The sequence below is a fragment of the Dermochelys coriacea genome, chromosome 2 (genome assembly GCF_009764565.3).
Source record: "Dermochelys coriacea isolate rDerCor1 chromosome 2, rDerCor1.pri.v4, whole genome shotgun sequence".
Classification (NCBI taxonomy): domain Eukaryota; kingdom Metazoa; phylum Chordata; order Testudines; family Dermochelyidae; genus Dermochelys; species Dermochelys coriacea.
In genome coordinates, this window is record NC_050069.1 from 190,162,847 (window position 1) to 190,186,570 (window position 23,724).

General features: G+C 42.9%; 1 protein-coding gene and 1 long non-coding RNA gene across 3 annotated transcripts in view; both read left to right on the top strand.

Moving 5' to 3' along the window:
- Positions 1 to 23,724, top strand: part of SACM1L (SAC1 like phosphatidylinositide phosphatase) — a 72,000-nt gene that overhangs the window by 4,293 nt on the left and 43,983 nt on the right. Inside the window, exon 1 of one of the 2 annotated variants that reach the window (XM_043508884.1) lies at positions 3,880 to 3,983. The exons of the other annotated variant lie outside the window; for it this stretch is intronic. The gene's annotated coding sequence lies outside the window, so the exon portion shown is untranslated. Of the gene's footprint in view, positions 1 to 3,879; positions 3,984 to 23,724 lie in introns of those variants that run through there. 2 annotated transcript variants of the gene reach the window in all.
- Positions 6,367 to 18,227, top strand: LOC122458923. The gene is made up of 2 exons (XR_006279264.1): positions 6,367 to 11,716; positions 16,344 to 18,227. It is a non-coding gene; the product is annotated as an uncharacterized LOC122458923 (long non-coding RNA).

Below are 23,724 nucleotides of genomic sequence, written 5' to 3' on the forward strand. Positions count from 1 at the left end.
CCAGGGCTTGTTAAATCCTGGCACTTTCTAAGTAAAGGAATTAAGTGGACATAATTGTCCCTGCTCAGTGTCTTGTTTTGATCGGCTAACTAAACGGTTGACTTTCCATTTACCTGCCTTGTTACTTTTCAGGAAAGTTTTGGATCTGTAAACAGTGCCTGGTGCAAGGGAACAAGCCAAAGCTGCTACTTGATTGCCTGTTGGGTAACTACCTCAGTAAAAAGAAAAGGAGTACTTGTGGCACCTTAGAGATTAACAAATTTATTAGAGCATAAGCTTTCGTGAGCTACAGCTCACTTCATCGGATGCATTTGGTGGAAAAAACAGAGGAGAGATTTATATACACACACACAGAGAACATGAAACAATGGGTTTATCATACACACTGTAAGGAGATCACAGGTTTCAGAGTAGCAGCCGTGTTAGTCTGTATTCTCAAAAAGAAAAGGAGTACTTGTGGCACCTTAGAGACTAACAAATTTATTAGAGCATAAGCTTTCGGCATCCGATGAAGTGAGCTGTAGCTCACGAAAGCTTATGCTCTAATAAATTTGTTAGTCTCTAAGGTGCCACAAGTACTCCTTTTCTCACTGTAAGGAGAGTGATCACTTAAGATAAGCCATCACCCACAGCAGGGGGGGGAAAGGAGGAAAACCTTCCATGGTGACAAGCAGGTAGGCTAATTCCAGCAGTTAACAAGAATATCAGAGGAACAGTGGGGGGTGGGGTGGGGGGGAGAAATACCATGGGGAAATAGTTTTACTTTGTGTAATGACTCATCCATTCCCAGTCTCTATTCAAGCCTAAGTTAATTGTATCCAGTTTGCAAATTAATTCCAATTCAGCAGTCTCTCGTTGGAGTCTGTTTTTGAAGCTTTTTTGTTGAAGGATAGCCACTCTTAGCTCTGTGATCGAGTGACCAGAGAGATTGAAGTGTTCTCCAACTGGTTTTTGAATGTTATAATTCTTGACGTCTGATTTGTGTCCATTCATTCTTTTACGTAGAGACTGTCCAGTTTGGCCAATGTACATGGCAGAGGGGCATTGCTGGCACATGATGGCATATATCACATTGGTAGATGCGCAGGTGAACGAGCCTCTGATAGTGTGGCTGATGTGATTAGGCCCTATGATGGTATCCCCTGAATAGATATGTGGACAGAGTTGGCAACGGACTTCCTCGTGGCTGGACTTTACAAAAACTAGACAAGCCATTTACAAAACACACTTTGATTCTCTACAAAAGAAAAAGGACACTAAGCTATCTAAACTACTATATGCCACAAGGGGCCACAACAATGGTTCCCGTAACCCACCCAGCAATATTGTTAATCTATCCAACTATACTCTTAGCCCAGCAGAAGAATCTGTCCTATCTCGGGGGCCTCTCCTTTTGCCCCTCCACCCCCACGAACATGATACAGTTCTGTGGTGACCTAGAATCCTATTTTTGACGTCTCAGACTCAAGGAATATTTCCAACACACCTCTGACCAACATATTAACCCACAGAGACCTGCCTGCCAACACTACAAAAAGAAGGATTCTGGGTGGACTCCTCCTGAAGGTCGAAACAGCAGCCTGGATTTCTACATAGACTGCTTCCGCCGACGTGCACGAGCTGAAATTGTGGAAAAGCAGCATCGCTTACCCCATAACCTCAGCCATGCAGAACACAGTGCCATCCACAGCCTCAGAAACAACTCTGACATCATAATCAAAAAGGCTGACAAAGGAGGTGCTGTCGTCATCATGAATAGGTCGGAGTATGAACAAGAGGCTACTAGGCAGCTCTCCAACACCACTTTCTACAAGCCATTACCCTCTGATCCCACTGAGAGTTACCAAAAGAAACTACAGCATTTGCTCAAGAAACTCCCTGAAAAAGCACAAGAACAAATCCGCACAGACACACCCCTGGAGCCAGGACCTGGGGTATTCTATCTGCTACCCAAGATCCATAAACCTGGAAATCCTGGACGCCCCATCATCTCAGGCATTGGCACCCTGACAGCAGGATTGTCTGGCTATGTAGACTCCCTCCTCAGGCCCTTCGTTACCAGCACTCCCAGCTATCTTCGAGACACCACCGATTTCCTGAGGAAACTACAGTCCATTGGTGATCTTCCTAAAAACACCATCCTAGCCACTATGGATGTAGAAGCCCTCTACACCAACATTCCACACAAAGATGGACTACAAGCCGTCAGGAACAGTATCCCCGATACTGTCACGGCTAACCTGGTGGCAGAACTTTGTGACTTTGTCCTGACCCATAACTATTTCACATTTGGTGACAATGTATACCTTCAAATCAGCGGCACTGCGATGGGTACCCGCATGGCCCCACAGTATGCCAACATTTTTATGGCTGACTTAGAACAACGCTTCCTCAGCTCTCGTCCCCTAATGCCCCTACTCTACTTGCGCTACATTGATGACATCTTCATCATCTGGACCCATGGAAAAGAAGCTCTTGAGGAATTCCACCATGATTTCAACAATTTCCATCCCACCATCAACCTCAGCCTTGACCAGTCCACACAAGAGATCCACTTCCTGGACACTACGGTGCTAATAAGCGATGGTCACGTAAACACCACCCTATATCGGAAACCTACTGACCGCTATTCCTACCTACATGCCTCTAGCTTTCATCCAGATCATACCACTCGATCCATTGTCTACAGCCAAGCGCTACGATATAACCGCATTTGCTCCAACCCCTCAGACAGAGACAAACACCTACAAGATCTCTATCATGCATTCCTACAACTACAATACCCACCTGCTGAAGTGAAGAAACAGATTGACAGAGCCAGAAGAGTACCCAGAAGTCACCTACTACAGGACAGGCCCAACAAAGAAAACAACAGAACGCCACTAGCCATCACCTTCAGTCCCCAACTAAAACCTCTCCAACGCATCATCAAGGATCTACAACCTATCCTGAAGGACGAGCCATCGCTCTCTCAGATCTTGGGAGATAGACCAGTCCTTGCTTACAGACAGCCCCCCAATCTGAAGCAAATACTCACCAGCAACCACACACCACACAACAGAACCACTAACCCAGGAACCTATCCTTGCAACAAAGCCCGTTGCCAACTCTGTCCACATATCTATTCAGGGGATACCATCATAGGGCCTAATCACATCAGCCACACTATCAGAGGCTCGTTCACCTGCGCATCTACCAATGTGATATATGCCATCATGTGCCAGCAATGCCCCTCTGCCATGTACATTGGCCAAACTGGACAGTCTCTACGTAAAAGAATGAATGGACACAAATCAGACGTCAAGAATTATAACATTCAAAAACCAGTTGGAGAACACTTCAATCTCTCTGGTCACTCGATCACAGAGCTAAGAGTGGCTATCCTTCAACAAAAAAGCTTCAAAAACAGACTCCAACGAGAGACTGCTGAATTGGAATTAATTTGCAAACTGGGTACAATTAACTTAGGCTTGAATAGAGACTGGGAATGGATGAGTCATTACACAAAGTAAAACTATTTCCCCATGGTATTTCTCCCCCCCACCCCACCCCCCACTGTTCCTCTGATATTCTTGTTAACTGCTGGAATTAGCCTACCTGCTTGTCACCATGGAAGGTTTTCCTCCTTTCCCCCCCTGCTGCTGGTGATGGCTTATCTTAAGTGATCACTCTCCTTACAGTGTGTATGATAAACCCATTGTTTCATGTTCTCTGTGTGTGTGTATATAAATCTCTCCTCTGTTTTTTCCACCAAATGCATCCGATGAAGTGAGCTGTAGCTCACGAAAGCTTATGCTCTAATAAATTTGTTAGTCTCTAAGGTGCCACAAGTACTCCTTTTCTTTTTGCGAATACAGACTAACACGGCTGCTACTCTAATACCTCAGTAAAGCAAGTAGTGATACCAAGGAGCTTTCTGGTGAATATATGAACATGAAAGTAAAGTTTTGGAAATAGCTTTAATGTTACAATATTTGCCAACAGTAAGTTCCTTAGGCATCACTACCTGGTTTGTTGTACAGCTATCTTGTCAGTTTGTCAGATGAAGTAAACAGCAGTAATTTCTGGTTTCTTTTTCTTCCAGGATTGGGGAACGCATGGTTTTTTTTTTTATTTTTTTATTTATTTATTTTTTTTAGGAGCTTGAGACATAGCTTCCCCACTAAAAACGTGTAACCTTCTGATTTGTTTAATTTTTTAATAATATAACGGGGAGAACAGAACCTCCTATGTTTTCATGTGCCAGATGACATTTAAATGTTTTTGTTTCATTCAGCCAATAAAATTACATTACAGACCCAATACTGAGTAAAACTAAGGGGGCATGTGTTGGAAGACCTTAGTTTTGACACTTGTAATTTCCTGGGAAAAATTATACTTTATACTGAAACTTTTCATGCTTGGCCTAAACCCATAGGTGAAGTGCATGTGTGGTGTTTGGGTTTTCTTTGCGGGGGGGGGGGAAGGAGAGGGAAAGAGGGAAGGGAGGAGGAGGAAGCTCTGTATTCTTATAAAGGTGTTTGAGGTATTTCGCATGTTTGGAGAAATAAAGTCCATGCTGGGTATGAACTTTTTAAAATTAAGCCACTTTTGTTGTCTTAAGGCAAAAACAGCATCCAGATGATATTTTAAGCCTCGCTTTTGGACAATAATTAGTCAAACAAAATTTAACCAAAATTTCTGAAGCAAAACACTGTCTCCTTTTGGATTGAAACAAATCATAAGGAATTTCAGCCCACTGTTTAACTCTGTATATAATCTTAATTATATAATTACAGCATTTAATCTGTTTGCTCTGGTATGAGTATATTTATTGGCAAGAGAGCTGTTCTTGGGGGATTTGTTTAATCCCTGTTATAGATTTGTTGACTCTGGCACATGTAGTCTGAGTTGTGATTAAATTCAACTCCAGGAACAGAAGAAAGTTTTTTCCTGAGGTGTCATTCTGTGGAAATTATAGTCCCTGCAGGCACTTACGAAAGTGAAGTCAGTGGTACTATACGCATATTTAAAGTGAATCAAACACAAGTATTTGCAAAATCAGTGTCATAGTGATCACTAAAAGAAAAGGAGTACTTGTGGCACCTTAGAGACTAACAAATTTATTAGAGCATAAGCTTTCGTGAACTACAACTCACTTCATCGGATGCATTTGGTGGAAAAAACAGAAGAGAGATTTACACACACACACACACACACACACACACACACACACACACACACACACAACATGAAACAATGGGTTTATCATACACGCTGTAAGGAGAGTGATCACTTAAGATAAGCCATCACCAGCAGCAGGGGGGGGGAAAAAGGAGGAAAACCTTTCATGGTGACAAGCAAGGTAGGCTAATTCCAGCAGTTAACAAGAATATCAGAAAGAAAGGGAGTACTTGTGGCACCTTAGAGACTAACAAATATATTAGAGCATAAGCTTTCGTGAGCTACAGCTCACTTCATCGGGTGCATAATGTGATATATGCCATCATGTGCCAGCAATGCCCCTCTGCCATGTACATTGGCCAAACTGGACAGTCTCTACGTAAAAGAATGAATGGACACAAATCAGACGTCAAGAATTATAACGTTCAAAAACCAGTTGGAGAACACTTCAATCTCTCTGGTCACTCGATTACAGACCTAAGAGTGGCTATACTTCAACAAAAAAGCTTCAAAAACAGACTCCAACGAGAGACTGCTGAATTGGAATTAATTTGCAAACTGGATACAATTAACTTAGGCTTGAATAGAGACTGGGAATGGATGAGTCATTACACAAAGTAAAACTATTTCCCCATGTTTCAGAGTAGCAGCCGTGTTAGTCTGTATTCGCAAAAAGAAAAGGAGTACCGGTGGCACCTTAGAGAGACTAACAAATTTATTAGAGCATAAGCTTTCGTGAGCTACATGCATCCGATGAAGTGAGCTGTAGCTCACGAAAGCTTATGCTCTAATAAATTTGTTAGTCTCTCTAAGGTGCCACCGGTACTCCTTTTCTATTTCCCCATGGTATTTCTCCCTCCCACCCCACCCCCCACTGTTCGTCTGATATTCTTGTTAACCGCTGGAATTAGCCTACCTTGCTTGTCACCATAAAAGGTTTTCCTCCTCCCCCCCCCCTGCTGCTGGTGATGGCTTATCTTAAGTGATCACTCTCCTTACAGCGTGTATGATAAACCCATTGTTTCATGTTCTGTGTGTGTGTGTATAAATCTCTGTTTTTTCCACCAAATGCATCCGATGAAGTGAGCTGTAGCTCACGAAAGCTTATGCTCTAATAAATTTGTTAGTCTCTAAGGTGCCACAAGTACTCGTTTTCTTTTTGCGAATACAGACTAACACGGCTGCTACTCTGAAACCTGTCATAGTGATCACTGAGTCTTAAAGACTGTTGAACAGAATATACTAGGAAGCAGGTATGTTTGCAGAGTGCCTCAAAGAAACTTTTTGATGTTTTGTAGTTAGTCTTAAATTCACATCAAAGTTCTTAAATTAATGTTAGTCATGGGAAAATCATTTACTATTCAAAGAAGGTTTGTTTCCTTCCTAAACTTGAGCAACATAAATTATATTGTATTCAACTTCTTAAAAAATTGCATCCACACAACAAAATATTTTTATATGATGTAATTCTGAGTTGATATCCATTTTCAACTGGAACAGATAAAAATGCTTTGGTTAAAAATATTTCCATGAAAATTACTGTTAACCTGCAATTAACAACATTTGGGGTTCATTCTGTACTACAAGGACTTTAATCTAGTAGAAAGGAAGTCCACGTATATTCACTGTAGCAGGGTTTCATTGGATGGACCATTATTGATAAAATTCCCGATTCCAGTTATCAAAAAACAGTTTCACAAAATTCTACTTGCTTGCTCACTAATCAAAAAATGTACTTCAGGTTGACAAACTTTCTTTTCATTATTGTTATTACCCTCATTGGGAGGATGAATAAGCAGAATGACATGCTTGGGATGGTAAATCAGCTTTGTAAGGCTGTAATGTAAACCTAAGTTTTCAAGGTTGATCAGATAAATGTTACTTGCGGGAAGAATCTGCAGGTATCTTCAGAATCAAAGCCTGTATCAATTATTTGCTTCATAGCACAATTTCTTGGCTTCTTTCTTTCCTTCTTGAGTGAGTCCCTTAGATATGCCACCTCCTTGATGGCTGTGAAAAGCTACACAAATACTGGGAGAAATCCACTGAGAATTATTCAGTGAGGTCTGTACTGAAGATTTCTGCCTGATTAGCAAAAATCTTACTGCCAAATATTTACGTAGTATCTATCATAGAAAAACAGTAACAAAACTACCTCCTTATAATTAGTCATTTTAATCCTGTGGAGGGAGGGCCTGGTCTGACCAGAAAGGAGTATATTTAAAAAGAAAAAAAAGAGAGCCAAACTTGTGTGGTTTTTGTTTTTGTGTAGAGGAGGACAGATTGGTGACTTACAGTTGGCATAAGCCATTGAATTAAGAAATTTTCTAGAAGTTCCCAGAACTCTGCTTTGGTTGGGGGTGGGGCAAGCAATTACACCTCTTGACTCAAGACTAAACGTTAAGGGGAGTGGATGCATGATGTTTCTAGCGTATGGTGGTGGCCAATATTTGTCGCTTTATTTAAAAAGAATGCTGAGCTAATGTGATTGATTTTCACATCCAAAAAATATAGATGGAATTACAGCTACTTATAGCTAGTATGTTACAAACATCACACATTTCACAGGATAGCCAATAAAATTATGTAACTATACGCTTGTCAAAGCTGCAAGATAATACAGTACAAAATCAGACAATATTACACAGACACAACATGTTAAGGGGGGATAATAACAATAGAGATATTCAAATAGCTAAAAACGGCATTCCACTTGACCTCTCCACTTTTCCTTTCCCTCTTCCCCTCCTCTTTTTTTTTTTTTAAGCCTATCTCAGCATTCTTTATCCAAGTATATTAAGAAATAGAGACCTCATTTCTTTGAATTCTCATAATAGTTTTCTACACTGATAAGCTATTGTTTCTTTGGCTGCTAGCTCAGACAGGTCTGAATGCCACTGCTCTATTATTGGCATAAGTCTACTCCTCCTTTTTTGTAAAATTATATGCTTGATGAACATTACAGCCCTCAAGAACTAAAATATTTGTGGTGAAGTTGAACCCATCGCAGTAGGCACATAACCTATGATATAACTTCAGCTGAGATTTGGTTGCTGAAGCCAAGCACTATTTTTTTTTTTTTTTTTTTTTTTTTTTTTTTACTCTTGTGTCCCCCTCTTTCCATGGTGTCTGACTGTTGGACAGTCCCATAACATATGCATGAGGGCTCCTTTTTCTTTATTACAGCACGCACAGCATCTGAAGACAGTGCCCCCCTGTCTTCCACAACCTCTGGGATGCAATACATTTTGAATAGAATCTTTTGTTATATCAGGCATAGCTTGAGATCCACAGGACCATTTTTAACATTCTGTAATATGCCCTGCCATTAGGGATCTTCTAAGGGCTGTGATAACTCTCCTTTCCATGCTTTCGCAAAGAACTCCAGATTAGTGGAGTTCTTCTTCAGTAGTAACGCATACATAGTGGACGTAGGCCTGGATAGTCTGTGAAGCATTTCTAAAGTACCCAGTAGCTCCGGGGCCTCTGGCAGTCCTACAGCATCTGGACCAAACTGATTTGTTAGCAGTTGTCTTAGTTGCAAGTACTGCTAGGCCATTGAGGGTGGCAGGTCATATCAGGAATGTAGGGTTGGAAGGGACCTTGAGAGGTCAAGTTCATGCCACAGCACTGAGGTAGGACCAAGTAAACCTAGCCCATCCCTGACAGGTGTTCTTAAAAACCTTCAATGATGGTGATTCAACAGTGTCCCTTGGAAGCCTATTCCAGAGCTTAACTACCCTTATAGTTAAGTCTTTCCTAATATCTAATTTAAAATTGCCTCGTTTCAGGTTAAGCACATTACATCCACTGAAGGCAGGACAAGAAGTATAGAACAATTGATCACAGTCCTCATTATAGCAGCCCTTAATATATTTGAAGACCATTATTGGGTCCCTCCTCAGTCTTTTCAAGACTAAGTATGTCCAGATTTTTTAACCTTTCCTCACAAGACAGGTTTTCTAAACCTTTTATCATTTTTGTTACTATCCTCTATACTCTGTCCAATTTTTCCACATATTTCCTAAACTTTGGTACCCAAAATTGGATACAGTACTCCAGCTGAGGCCTCACCAGTGCCAAGCAGAGCAGGACAATTACCTCCTATGTCTGACATACTACTTTTCTGTTAAAACACCCCAGAATATTTTCATTTTGCACAGCTGCATCATGTTGTTTACTCAGATTCAATTTGTGATCCAGTATAACTTCCAGATCCTATTCAGCAGTGCTACCACCTAGCCGGTTATTCCTCATTTTATAGATGTGCATTTGATTTTTGCCTTCCTAAGTGAAGTACTTTGCACTTGTCTTTTATTGAATTTTGTTGATTTCAGACCAATTCTCCAAGTTACGGTCCTTTTGAATTCTAATCCTGTACTTCAATGTGCTTGCAACCCTTTCCAGCATTGTGTCACCTACAGATTTTATAAGCGTACTTGCCATTCTGTTATCCAATCATTAAGGAAAATACTGATTTTTCCAGGCCCAGAAATTGCTCCTGAAGGACCCCACTAGATATGTTCTCCCAGCCTCACAGCAAATCTTTAACTTTTTGAGTACAGTCTTTCAGCCAGCTGTGCACCTGCTTTATAGTAATTTTAATGTGGACCACATTTCTCTAATTTGCTTATGAGAATGTCATGTGGGATTTTGTGAAAAGTCTTACTAAAATCAAGATACATCACGTACTATTGCTTCCACCCATCCAGTAATGCTGTCAATGAAGGAAATTAGGTTGGTTTGGCATGATTTGTTTTTGACAAATCTATGCTGGCTATTCCTTATAACCTTATTGCCCTCCAATTGCTTATAAACAGATTGTTTAATACCTTGTTCCAGTATCTTTCTAGGTATCAATGTTAAGCTGACTGGTCTATAATTCCACAGGTCCTCTTAGTACCTATAGGGGCATTAAAAAGGGGAATGTTTGCCCTTTTCCAGTCTTCTGGGATGTCCACTATCCCCCGTGAGTTTTCAGAGATAATTGCTAATGGTTCTGAGATTTTCTGCAGTTCCTTAAATAAGATGAATTTCACCAGGACCTGCTGATATGAATACATCTAATTTTGTCTAAATATTCTGTAACCTGTTCTTTCCCTATTTTGGTTTCCGTTTCTTCCCCCTTATTGTTAATATGAATAGTATTGCTTCAGGGTTAGAAAAGACACAAAGGTCTCATCCTTGACTAATTGGAAAATGCATATGATGCCCTTGCTCAGCCTGTTCCTCCAAATTATAGGTTTCTTTCCCAATTTGCAAGTCTGGGTTACCCCATCAGATGCTTTTGCATGACAGCAAGGATGAAATTGATACTTTTTTAGCTAGGATAACTTAGACCCTTTGGGAGGCCACCATTCTTGTAGGCTCCTTATTTTTCTCTACTGGACAAAGCGAGGAACCAAGCACACCTGCAGGGGGATGTATTGCCTGTATTAACATCTATTCATTTTCTACCCATGTGGGTATAAGGATGTTAGCATTCTGGAACCAATTTGACATGACATGATAAAAACATAATAGTAATATGGATCTCTGAGCCCAACCCCCCCGTTGACTATAGGGAAATGGACTTTTCTAAGTGATAACTCTGGGTGTTGATCAGCTAATTTTGGAGTTGAAATATCTCCCCTGTGAATGGAAGACAGATTGTTCTTCCTCTGGAACAAGTTATTGATAAATTCCCCAGCAGAATGGGGCCCTATTCCAAGTTTTAAAATACTTGGTAGACACCTGTGGTCTGATGGGTTACATTTACAAGTCTAGCAATGTCTAGAGATAATGTCCATGTGAGAAGCCTAATTTAAACTTCCTGCCAGTTCCTAGTGGGATCTTGTATCAGCCTCTCACTAGCAGCTCTCTAAGGGCCAAATCCTGCAACTGGACCTTTATAGGTAGACTCATGATTCTGTGTGGAGCCCCATTGAATGTTATGGTGCTTTGCAATTGCAGGTTCTGGCCCTAAGTTTGAAACTGGTTCCCCAGCATCCTCCTCCAAAGCTGCTGGAAGAGGAAAATTACTTTGGGGAATATTCCACTATTCCAAGCAGTGATCTCAGCACAAAGGTAGATGGGGGAACAACTATACTCTATTACGATGTCATCTACCACTGCTCAGATCAGATCTAAATGACATTGGTAAAAACACTAGTGTCTGTCTGAACCCTATCTATGTTAGCATTCCACTGGTGGAGCTGCACCGATGGTTATTGACAAGATGTGAGACTCTCTGTGGGCAACAAGTCTTCTGTGTTTCGGTTTACTGTCTTTCTCCATTTTTAGAGGTGAACCGGGGAGAAGTGGTATCTATTGCAACTACCCTCCCTGTGTCACTTTTTAAGGTCTGTTTACCCTTAGTAACTCCAGTACTTGCCTCTGCTGAGTTTTCCCAAACAGGGGCAGCATGAAATCAACATGAATCTTGTCAGTGACTGAGAACCTTAGGAGTAGCAGTAAAACTGATCAGCTTGGTTAATATCTGTCTGCTTCCAAAGTCTGCAGGCTCTGATAATATTTATCCTTTTATTTTGGTTCACATGAAAGTTTTTCTTCAGTCTTTTTGGGTATGTCTACACTACGAAATTAGGTCAAATTTATAGAAGTCGGTTTTGTAGAAAGCATTTTTAGAAAGCATTTTTATACAGTCGTGTGTGTGTGTGTGTGTGTGTGTGTGTGTGTGTCTCCCCACACAAATGCTCTAAGTGTATGTAGTCAGCGGACTGTGTCCACAGTACCGAGGCAACCGTCGACTTCCGGAGCTTTGCACTGTGGGTAGCTATCCCACAGTTCCTGTAGTCTCCACCGCCCATTTGAATTCTGGATAGGAATCCCAGTGCCGGATGGGGCCAAAACATTGTCGCGGGTGGTTCTGGGTACATATCGTCAGGCCCCCATTCCCTCCCTCCCGCCGTAAAAGCAAGGGCAGACAAGCGTTTTGCTCCTTTTTTCTTGAGTTACCTGTGCAGACTCCATACCAGGGCAAGCATGGAGCCTGCTCAGCTAACCGTCACCGTATGTCTCCTGGGTGCTGGCGGACGTGGTACTGCATTGCTACACAGCAGCAGTTTATTGCCTTTTGGCAGCAGACAGTGCAGCATGACTGGTAGCCATCGTCGATGTAGTCCTGGGTGCTCTTTTAACCAGGCGCCTGGGCAAACATGGGAGTGACTCAGCCAGGTCATTTCCCTTGTTTCGTCTCATGGTGATTGAGTCCTATTGGCAGTGCACTGTCTTTTAATCTGCAGCTAGCAGAAGACAGTGCAGTATGACTGCTGGCCATCGTCTTCTGCCGAGCACCCAAGAGGTGACGATGGCTAGCGGTCATACTGCACATGTGCTGCCAGCAAGATGTATAAAGATAGATGAAGTGCTTCAAAACAAGAAATAGACCAGATTTGTTTTGTATTCATTTTCTCCTCCCTCCCTCCCTCTGTGAAATCAACGGCCTGCTAAACACAGTTTTGAGTTCTATCCTTGAGGTTTTGAGTTCTATCCTTGAGGCGGCCATTCAGTTTCTTGCAAAGCCACCCCCTTTGTTGATTTTAATTCCCTGTAAGCCAACCCTGTAAGCCATGTCATCAGTTGCCTCTCCCTCTGTCAGGGCAACAGCAGACAATCATTCCGCGCCTTTTTTCTGTGCAGACGCCATACCACGACAAGCATGGAGCCCGCTCAGATCACTTTGGCAATTGGGAGCACATTAAACACCACACGCATTATCCAGCAGTATATGCAGCACCAGAACCTGGCAAAGTGAAACCGGGTGAGTAGGCGACGTCAGCGCGGTCACGAGAGTGATGAGAACGTGGACACAGACTTCTCTCAAAGCACGTGCCCTGGCAATGTGGGCATCTTGGTGCTAATGGGGCAGGCTCATGCGGTGGAATGCCGATTCTGGGCCCGGGAAACAAGCACAGACTGGTGGGACCGCTTAGTGTTGCAGGTCTGGGACGATTCCCAGTGGCTGCAAAACTTTCACGTGCGTAAGGGCACTTTCATGGAACTTTGTGACTTGCTTTCCCCTGCCCTGAGGCACAAGAATACCAAGATGAGAGCAGCCCTCACAGTTGAGAAGCGATAGCACAGGCAATAGCCCTGTGGAAGCTTGCAATTCCAGACAGCTGTTGGTCAGTCAGGAATCAATTTGGAGTGGACAAGTCTACTGTGGGGGCTGCTGTGATGCAAGTAGCCAACACAATCAAAGATCTCCTGATATCAAGGGTAGTGACCCTGGGAAATGTGCAGGTCATAGTGGATGGCTTTGCTGCAATGGGATTCCCTAACTGTGGTGGGGCCATAGACAGAACCCATATCCCTATCTTGGCACCGAAGCACCAAGCCAGCGAGTACATAAACCGCAAGGAGTACTTTTCAATAGTGCTGCAAGCACTGGTGGATCACAAGGGACGTTTCACCAACATCAATGTGGGATGGCCGGGAAAGGTACATGACGCTCGCATCTTCAGGAACTCTGGTCTGTTTCAAAAGCTGCAGGAAGGGACTTTCTTCCCAGCCCAGAAAATAACGGTTGGGGATGTTGAAATGCCTGGAGATCCTGAAATGCCTGGAGATCCAGCCTACCCCTTAATGCCATGGCTCATGAAGCCGTACATAGGCAGCCTGTAGAGTAGTCAGGAGCTGTTCAGCCACAGGCTGCGCAAGTGCAGAATGGTGGTAGAATGTGCATTTGGACATTTAAAAGCGCGCTGGTGCAGTTTACTGACTCAGTTAGACCTCAGCAAAACCAATATTCCCACTGTTATTACTGCTTGCTGTGCACTCCACAATATCTGTGAGAGTAAGGGGGAGACGTTTATGACGGGGTGTGAGGTTGAGGCAAATCGCCTGGCTGCTGGTTACACACAGCCAGACACCAGGGCGGTTAGAAGAGCACAGGAGGGTGCAGTGCACATCAGAGAAGCTTTGAAAACCAGTTTCATGACTGGCCAGGCTACAGTGTGAAAGTTCTGTTTGTTTCTCCTTGATGAAATCCCCAGCCCCTTGGTTCGCTCTACTTCCCTGTAAGCTGACCACCCTCCCCACCTCCCTTCGATCACCACTTGCAGAGGCAATAAAGTCATTGCTGCTTCTCGTTCATGCATTCTTTATTAATTCATCACACAAATTGGGGGATAATTACCAAGGTAACCCAGGAGGGGTGGTGGAGGAGGGAAGGACAAGGCCACACAGCACTTTAAAACTTATTGAATGCCAGCCTTCTGTTACTTGGGCAATCCTCTGGGGTGGAGTGGCTGGGTGGCCGGACGCCCCCCCCCACTGCGTTCTTGGGCGTCTGGGTGAGGAGATTATGGAACTTGGGGAGGAGGGCGGTTGGTTACACAGGGGCTGTAGTGACGGTCTGTGCTCCTACTGTCTCCTGCAGCTCAACCATACACTGGAGCATATTAGTTTGATCCTCCAGCAGCCTCAGCATTGAATCCTGCCTCCTCTCATCATGCTGCCACCACCTTTCAGCTTCAGGCCTCTCTTCAGCCCACCACCTCTCTTCCCGGTCATTTTGTGTTTTTCTGCACTCTGACGTTGTCTGCCTCCACGCATTCGTCTGTGCTCTATCAATGTGGGAGGACAGCATGAGCTCAGAGAACATTTCATCGCGAGTGCGTTTTTTTTTTCGCCTTCTAATCTTTGCTAGCCTCTGGGAAGGAGAAGATCCTGTGATCCTTGAAACACATGCAGCTGGTGGAGGAAAAAAGGGACAGTGGTATTTGAAAAGACACATTTTATAGAACGATGGGTACACTCTTTCATGGTAAACCTTGCTGTTAACATTATGTACATAGCACATGTGCTTTCGTTACAAGGTCCCATTTTGCCTCCCCCCACCGCGTGGCTAACGGCGGGGAACATTTCTGTTCAGCCATAGGCAAACAGCCCAGCAGGAACAGGCACCTCTGAATGTCCCCTTAAGAAAAGCACCCTATTTCAACCAGGTGACCATGAATGATATCACTCTCCTGAGGATACAGAGAGATAAAGAACGGATGTTGTTTGAACGCCAGCAAACATACACTGCAATGCTTTGTTCTACAATGATTCCCGAGTACGTGCTACTGGCCTGGAGTGGTAAAGTATCCTATCATGGTGGATGGAATAAGGCTGCCCTCCCCAGAAACTTTTTGCAATGGCTTTGGGAGTATATCCAGGAGAGCCACGAATGCCAGGGCAAATTAATCATTAAACATGCTGGCTTTTAAACCTTGTATAGTATTTTAAAAGGTACACTCACCAGAGGTCCCTTCTCCGCCTGGCGGGTCTGGGAGGCAGCCTTGGGTGGGTTTGGGGGGTACTGGCTCCAGGTCCAGGGTGAGAAACAGTTCCTGGCTGTCAGGGAAAACCGGTTTCTCCGCTTGTTTGCTGTGAGCTATCTACAACCTCATCATCATCATCTTGCTCGTCCCCAAAACCTGCTTCCGTATTGCCTCCATCTCCATTGAAGGAGTCAAACAACACGGCTGGGGTAGTGGTGGCTGAACCCCCTAAAATGGCATGAAGCTCATCATAGAAGCAGCATGTTTGGGGCTCTGACCCGGAGCAGCTGTTCGCCTCTCTGGTTTTCTGGTAGGCTTGCCTCAGCTCCTTAAGTTTCACACGGCACTGCTTTGGGTCTCTGTTATGGCCTCTGTCCTTCATGCCCTGGGAGATTTTCACAAATGTGTTGGCATTTTGAAAACTGGAACGTAGTTCTGATAGCACAGATTCCTCTCCCCATACAACGATCAGATCCCGTACCTCCTGTTCAGTCCATGCTGGAGCTCTTTTTCGATTCTGGGACTCCATCATGGTCACCTCTACTGATTGAGCTCTGCATGGTCACCTCCAGTTTGCCACACTGGCCGAACAGGAAATTGAAATTCAAAAGTTTGCGGGCCTTTTCCTGTCTACCTGGTCAGTGCATCTGAGTTGAGAATGCTGTCCAGAGCGGTCATAATGGAGCACTCTGGGATAGCTCCCGGAGGCCAATACCGTCTAATTGCATCCACAGTACCCCAAATTTGACCCAGCAAAACTGATTTCAGCACTAATCCTGTTGGGGGTGAAGTAAGGAAATCTATTTTAAGAGCCCTTTAAGTCGAAAAAAAGGGCTTCGTCATGTGGACGGGTGCAGGGTTACATCGATTTTAACGCTGCTAAATTCGACCTCAACGCCTAATGTAGACCAGGGCTTTAGTGCAAGAAACTTGATTTGCAATTTCTGCAGAAGTTGACTTAAGTCCCTGTGTTTTGCCAGGGAAAACTGGTCACTTCCCAATTATAAGTGGATTTTCCAGGCTTTGACCCTAACCTCATCTTTCCCTTTTATACACATACTAGACTTCCATACTTCTGAAAGTACTTCATGAACCAGCATCTAGTAACAACTAGAAGTGTCTTTAGAATGGCAGTTAGTTAATTGGAACTGCACGTCAGATTATTATAGTCTGCCTGCAGGGTGAAATTGGTGTCAATGGAGGGAAACTGCCTGCATCTCTTTCTTGATAAAGATAAGTGGTAATCGTAGTACTACTGTGATCCAGGCCTGAGGAAGATACAACTTGATCAAGAAATATTTGAATGTTAAATTTGACTTTTATTGGACTTAATATAAAATATGTAAGTAGCACTTTTGTTGTGTGGTTGGCTTTTCTTTACACTTAGTTCCCACTAGCTTGATACTAGAGACTTTTTGGGACTGTATACTTTTACTTTTTGTTTTTTGCCTCCTCCCCCGCTGTCCCCAGAAAATATTGTAGGTTACTAGACTCTCATTAAATGGAATACACAAATAAGGGGAGAGCCTGTAGATAAACAAGTGTTTCTAATGTTCAATTAGAACTCCTGTTAACTTGGAATATCTGAGAACTATGCAGTGTTGAAATAACCTGCTATAGTACTAATACTTAAAATTGTACATCTTCAGAGTGCTGTGTAAACACTAAATCTCTATTTGTCCCCATTTTCAGAGTCCATCTTGATGGTACTTTGAGTACATTGTATACATTATTGCATAGAACAGGATGTGCTTTTTTTAATTTTATTTTTATTGCAATATTTAGAGGATGGCATTGAGGAATTTCCTGCATTAGAGTAACGTTAAGCATTATGATATACATCAATTACAGAAGTAAAGGTTTGGGCATAGAAGGGTAAAAGGATTCTTAAGTGATATTGAATACAGTGCTTTCTTTAATTGTCGTCATAGCATCAAAGAGCTAACCTCACCATGTCTCTGGTTTTTATCAGAAAACACCAATACTCTTTTCAGTAAAATCAACATAATTAAAACTCCGTGTGTAACTGTTTTCTTCCCCCCTCCCCCCTATAATGCACATTACCACCCTCAAATTCAGCATGTGAAATTACAAAGAATGTAAGAACTGCCATATTGGGTCAGACCAACTGTTCATCTGGCTCTGTATCCTGTCTCCAACAGTGACCTGTACCTGAGCTTTGTGGGGGTGTACAGAACAGTGTAGCTGGAATGTTCCAACCTGTATTTCCTTCCCAGCTTCTGGTAGTCAGAGGTTTAGGGTCATTCGAGCATGGGGTTGCATCCCTGACCATCTTGACTAATAGCCATTGACGGAGCTGTCCCCTTATCTAGTAGTTTTTTTGTTTGTTTTGTTTGTTAACCTAATTATACTTTTGGCCATCACAACATCCCACAGGTTAATTGTGTGCTGTGTGAAAAAAATACTTCCTCTTATTTGTGTTAAACGTGCTGTCTGTTAATTTTATTGAGTGATCCCTGGTTTTTGGTGTGTGTGTGAGAGAGAGAGAGAAATAAAAAATAAATAAATAAATAACACTTCTCTATTCACTCTTTCCACACCATTCATGATTTTATAGATTATAGATCACATTTCCCCCTTAATCATCATTTTTTTTTCCTCTAAGATGAACAGGCCTAATCTTTTTTTGTCTGTCTTTATACTGAAGACATACCATACTCGTGATTATCTCTGTTGTCTTTCCAGTTCCTCTGTATCAGTGGTTCTGAAACTTTTGTACTGGTGAACCCTTTCAGATAGCAAGCCTCCGAGTGTGACCCCTCCCCCCTTATAAATGAAAAGCACTTTTTAATATATTTAACACCGTTATAAATGCTGGAGGCAAAGAGAGGTTTGGGGTGGAGGCTGACAGCTTGTGACCCTCCATGTAATAACTTTGTGACCCTTGTTGGGTTCCAACCCCATTTTGAGAACCCATGCTCTATATATCCTTTTTGAGATGGGGCCAGCAGAACTGAACACAGTATTCATGGTGACAGGTTTCAGAGTAGCAGCCATGTTAGTCTGTATCTGCAAAAAGAAAAGGAGTACTTGTGGTACCTTAGCGACTAACAAATTTATTTGAGCATAAGCTTTTGTGGGCTACAGCCTACTTTATCAGATGCATAGAATGGAACATGTAGTACGAGGATAGAGATATATACATACAGAAAATATGAAAAGGTGGAAATTGCCAGACCAACTCTAAGAGGCTAATTAAATTAAGATGAGCTATTATCAGCAGGAGAAAACAACTTTTGTAGTGATAATCAAGATGGCCCATTTCAGACAGTTGACAAGAGGTGTAAGGATGCTTAACATGGGGAAATAGATTCAATTAGTGTAATGACCCAGCCACTCCCAGTCTCTATTCAAGCCTGAGTTAATGGTATCTAGCTTGCAAATCAATTCAAATTCAGCAGTTTCTCTTTGGAGTCTGTTTTTGAAGCTTTTCTGTTGCAAAATTGCCACCTTTGTGACCAGAGAGGTTGAAGTGTTCTCCTACTGGTTTTTGAATGTTATGATTCTTGATGTCAGATCTGTGTCCATTTATTCTTTTGCATAGAGACTATCTGGTTTGGCCAATGTACATGGCAGAGGGGCATTGCTGGCACATGATGGCATATATCACATTGGTAGATGTGCAGGTGAACGAGCCCCTGATGGTGTGATTAAGTCCTATGATGATGTCACTTGAATAGATATGTGGACAGAGTTGGCATTGGGCTTTTTTGCAAGGATAGGTTCCTGGGTTAGTGTTTTTGTTGTGTGGTGTGTGGTTGCTGGTGAGTGTGGTTGCTGGTGAGTATTTGCTTCAGGTTGTGGGGCTGTCTGTAAGCGAGGACTGGTCTGTCTCACAAGAGAGAGTGAGGGATCATCTTTCAGGATAGGTTTTTAGAGAACATGCACAGTGACTCCAAGATCTTCCTTGGGTTCTAAATTAGCTGTTAGCACTCATCATTATCATAGAATATCAGGGTTGGAAGGGACCTCAGGAGGTTATCTAGTCCAACTCCCTGCTCAAAGCAGGACCAATCCCCAACTAAATCATCCCAGCCAGGGCTTTGTCAAGCCTGACCTTAAAAACTTCAAAGGAAGGTGTCAGGGTTTCCTCCCCACTCTGAACTTTAGGGTACAGATGTGGGGACCCACATGAAAGACTACTAAGCTTATTTCTATCAGCTTAGGTTAAAACTTCCCCAAGGCACAAATTCTTTGCCCTTGGAGGGTACGCTGCCATCACCAAGTGATTTAACAAAGAATAAGGGAAAGGATCTTTTGGAGTTCCTATTCCCCCAAAATATCCCCCCAAGCCCTTACACCCCCTTTCCTGGGGAGGCTTGAGAATAATATCCTAACCAGTTGGTTACAAATTGATCACAGACCCAAACCCCTGGGTCTTAGGACAATAGAGAAATCAGTCAGGTTCTTAAAGAAGGATTTTATTTAAAAAAAAAAAGAAAAAAAGATCACCTCTGTAAAATCAGGATGGAAAATAACTATCCAGGGTAACAAAAGATTCAAAAACACAGCAGAACTTCCTCTAGGCTTAGTTTCAAAGTTACAAAAAACAGGAATAAACCTCCCTCCAGCAAAGGAAAAATTCACAAGCAGAACAAAAGATAATCTAACACGCCTTGCCTGACTTTTACTTACAATTTTTGTAATACGAGAGACTTTTAGGATGGTTTATAGGAGAAGGAGTTTTCTGACCTGATGCTTCTCTGCTTCCCAAGAGAACACTCATAACAAAGCCTCTTTTCTCCCCCCCCCCCCCCCCAAGATTTGAAACTATCTTCTTTCCCCATTGGTCCTTTTGGTCAGGTGCCAACCAGGTTATTTGAGCTTCTTAACCCCTTACAGGTAAGGAAGAATTCTAGGCTACCCTTAGCTGTTTGGTTATGACAGAAGGCGGTTCCATCACCTCCCTACACCCATATATGTATTTGGGATTATTTTTTCCAATATGTATTACTTTGTACTTATCGGTGTTGAATTTCAAATGTCATTTTGCTGCACAGTCACCCAGTTTTGTAAGATCATAGAATATTAGGGGTTGGGAGACACCTCAGGAGGTCATCTAGTCCAATCCCCTGCTCAAAGCAGGACTAATACCAACTAAATCATCCCAACCAAGGCTTTGTGAAGCCAGGCCTTTAAAACCTCTAAGGATGGACATTCCATCACCGCCCTAGGTAACCCATTCCAGTGCTTCACCACCCTTCTAGTGAAATAGTGTTTCCTAATATCCAACCTAGACCTCCCCCACTGCAACTTGAGACCATTGCTTCTTGTTCTGTCGTCTGCCACCACTGAGAACAGCCTAGCTCCATTCTCTTTGGAACCTCCCTTCAGGTAGTTGAAGGCTGCTATCAAATCCCCCCTCACTCTTCTCTTCCGCAGACTAAATAACCCCAGTTCCCTCAGCCTCTCCTAGTAAATCATGTGCCCCAGCCCCTAATCATTTTTGTTGCCCTCCGCTGGACTCTCTCCAATTTGTCCACATCCCTTCTGTAGTGAGGGAACCAAAACTGGATGCAATACTCCAGGTGTGGCCTCACCAGTGCTGTAGAGAGGGGAATAATCACTTCCCTCGATCTGCTGGCAATGCTCCTACTAATACAGCCCAATATGCTGTTGGCCTTCTTGGCAACAAGGGCACACTGCTGACTCATATCCAGCTTCTCGTCCACTGTAGTCCCCGGGTCCTTTTCTGCAGAACTGCTGCTTATCCAATCGGTCCCCAGCCTGTAGCGGTGAGTGGGATTCTTCCTTCCTAAGTGCAGGACACTGCACTTGTCCTTGTTGAACCTCATCAGATTTCTTTTGGCCCAATCCTCTAATTTGTCTAGGTCACTCTGACCCTATCCCTACCCTCCAGCATATCTACCTCTCCCCCGAGCTTAGTGTCTTCTGTGAACTTGCTGAGGGTGCAATTAATCCCATCATTGATAAAGATGTTGAACAAAACCGACCCCTGGGGCACTCCACATGATACTGGCTACCAACAAGACATTGAGCCGTTGATCACTACCCATTGAGCCCGACAGTCTAGCCTGCTTTCTAGTCCACCTTATAGTCCATTCATCCAATCCATACTTCTTTAATTTGCTGGCAAGAATACTGTGGGAGACCGTATAAAAAGCTTTGCTAAAATCAAGATATATCTCATCCACTGCTTTCCTCATATCCACACAGCCAGTTATCTCATCATAGAAGGCAATCAGGTTGATCAGGCATGACTTGCTGTCATAAATATAAAGGGAAGGGTAAACACCTTTTAAAATCCCTCCTGGCCAGAGGAAAAACCCTTTCACCTGTAAAGGGTTAAGAAGCTAGGATAACCTCGCTGGCACCTGACCAAAATGACCAATGAGGAGACAGGATACTTTCAAAAGCTGGGGGGAGGGAGAAACAAAGCCTTTCTCTCTGTCTGTGTGATGCTTTTGCCGGGGACAAAACAGGAATGGAGTCTTAAAACTTAGTAAGTAATCTAGCTAGATATGCATTAGATTCTGATTTCTTTAAATGGCTGAGAGAATAAGCTGTGCTGGAGGGAATGGATATTCCTGTTTTTGTATCTTTTTGTAACTTAAGGTTTTGCCTAGAGGGGTTCTCTGTGTTTTGAATCTAATTACCCTGTAAGGTATTTACCATCCTGATTTTACAGAGGTGATTTTTTTTACTTTTTCTTCTATTAAAATTCTTCTTTTAAGAAACTGAATGCTTTTTCATTGTTCTTAAGCTCCAAGGGTTTGGGTCTGTGGTCACCTATGCAAATTGGTGAGGATTTTTATCAAACCTTCCCCAGAAAGGGGCGGGGTAATGTTTGGGAGGATTTTGGGGGAGGAAAGACGTTTCCAAGCAGACTCTTTCCTAATAATAATAATAATAATAATACCGGTTAGACGTTTGGTGGTGGCAGCGAAAGTCCAAGGGCAAAAGGTAAAATAGTTTGTACCTTGGGGAAGCTTTAACCTAAGCTGGTAAAAGTAAGTTAAGGAGGTTTTCATGCAGGTCCCCACATCTGTACCCTAGAGTTCAGAGTGGAGAAGGAACCTTGACACTTGCCCTTGATGAATCCTTGTTGACTGTTCCTGATCGCCTTCCTCTCCTCCAAGTGCTTCGAAATGGATTCCTTAAGGACCTGCTCCATGATTTTGCTGGGGACTGAAGAGAGGCTGACTGGTCTGTAGTTCCCCAGGTTCTCTTTCTTCCCTCTTTAAAATATGGGCACTATATTTGTCTTTTTCCAATCATCTGGTACCTCCCCCGATCATGACAAATTTTCAAAGATAATGGCCAGTCACATCAGCCAACTCCCTCAGCACTCTTGGATGCATTAGATCTGGACCCATGGACTTGTGCACCTCCAGCTTTTCTAAATAGTCCTTAACCTGTTCTTTTACCACTGATGGCTGCTCACCTCCTTTTCATACTGTGTTGCCCAGTGTAGCAGTCTGGGAGCTGACCTTGTCTTTGAAGACAGAGGCAAAAAAAGCATTTAGTACTTAGCTTTTTCCACATCGTCTGTCACTATGTTGCCTCCCCCATTCAGTAAGGGTCCCACACTTTCCCTGACTTTTTTGTTGCTAACATACCTGTAGAAACCATTCTTGTTACCCTTCACATCCCTTGCTAGATCCCTCTGTGACTCTTCGCAGTTATCTTTGGACTTACAGAATTACTCAAGATGCCATCTGCAGACTACACCACTTCACTCTTCACTCCCTTTTTCAGATGATTGATGAATATGTTGAACAGCACAGTTCCCAGTACAGATCCTTGGGGGATCTTGCTGTTTACAATAGAGAGAGCATTATGAAAGCTGACCATTTTATTCCTACCCTTTGCTTCCTGTCTCTTAGCCTGTTACTGATTCATGATAGGATTTCCCTATTCTCTTGTGACTCTTTACTTTGCTTAAGAGCATTTGATGAGAGACCTCGTCAATGGCTATTTGAAAATCCAAGTACAGTATTTTAACTGGATCACCCTTATCCGCATGCATATTGACACCCTCAAATAATTCGGATAGATTGGTGAAGCATGACTTGCGTTCATAAAAGCCATGTTAACTCTTCTCCAGGAAATCATGTTTATCTATGTGTCTTAGAATTCTGTTTTTGACTATAGTTGCCCAGTGTTAAAGTTAGACTCTCAAATCTGTAATTGCCAGGATCTCCTCTTGAGTCCTTTTTTATAAATGGTGTTACATTAGCCACTTTCCAGTCACCTGAGACAGAGGCTTGTTTCAGTGGTAGGTTATATGGTACAGATAGTAGTTCTACAA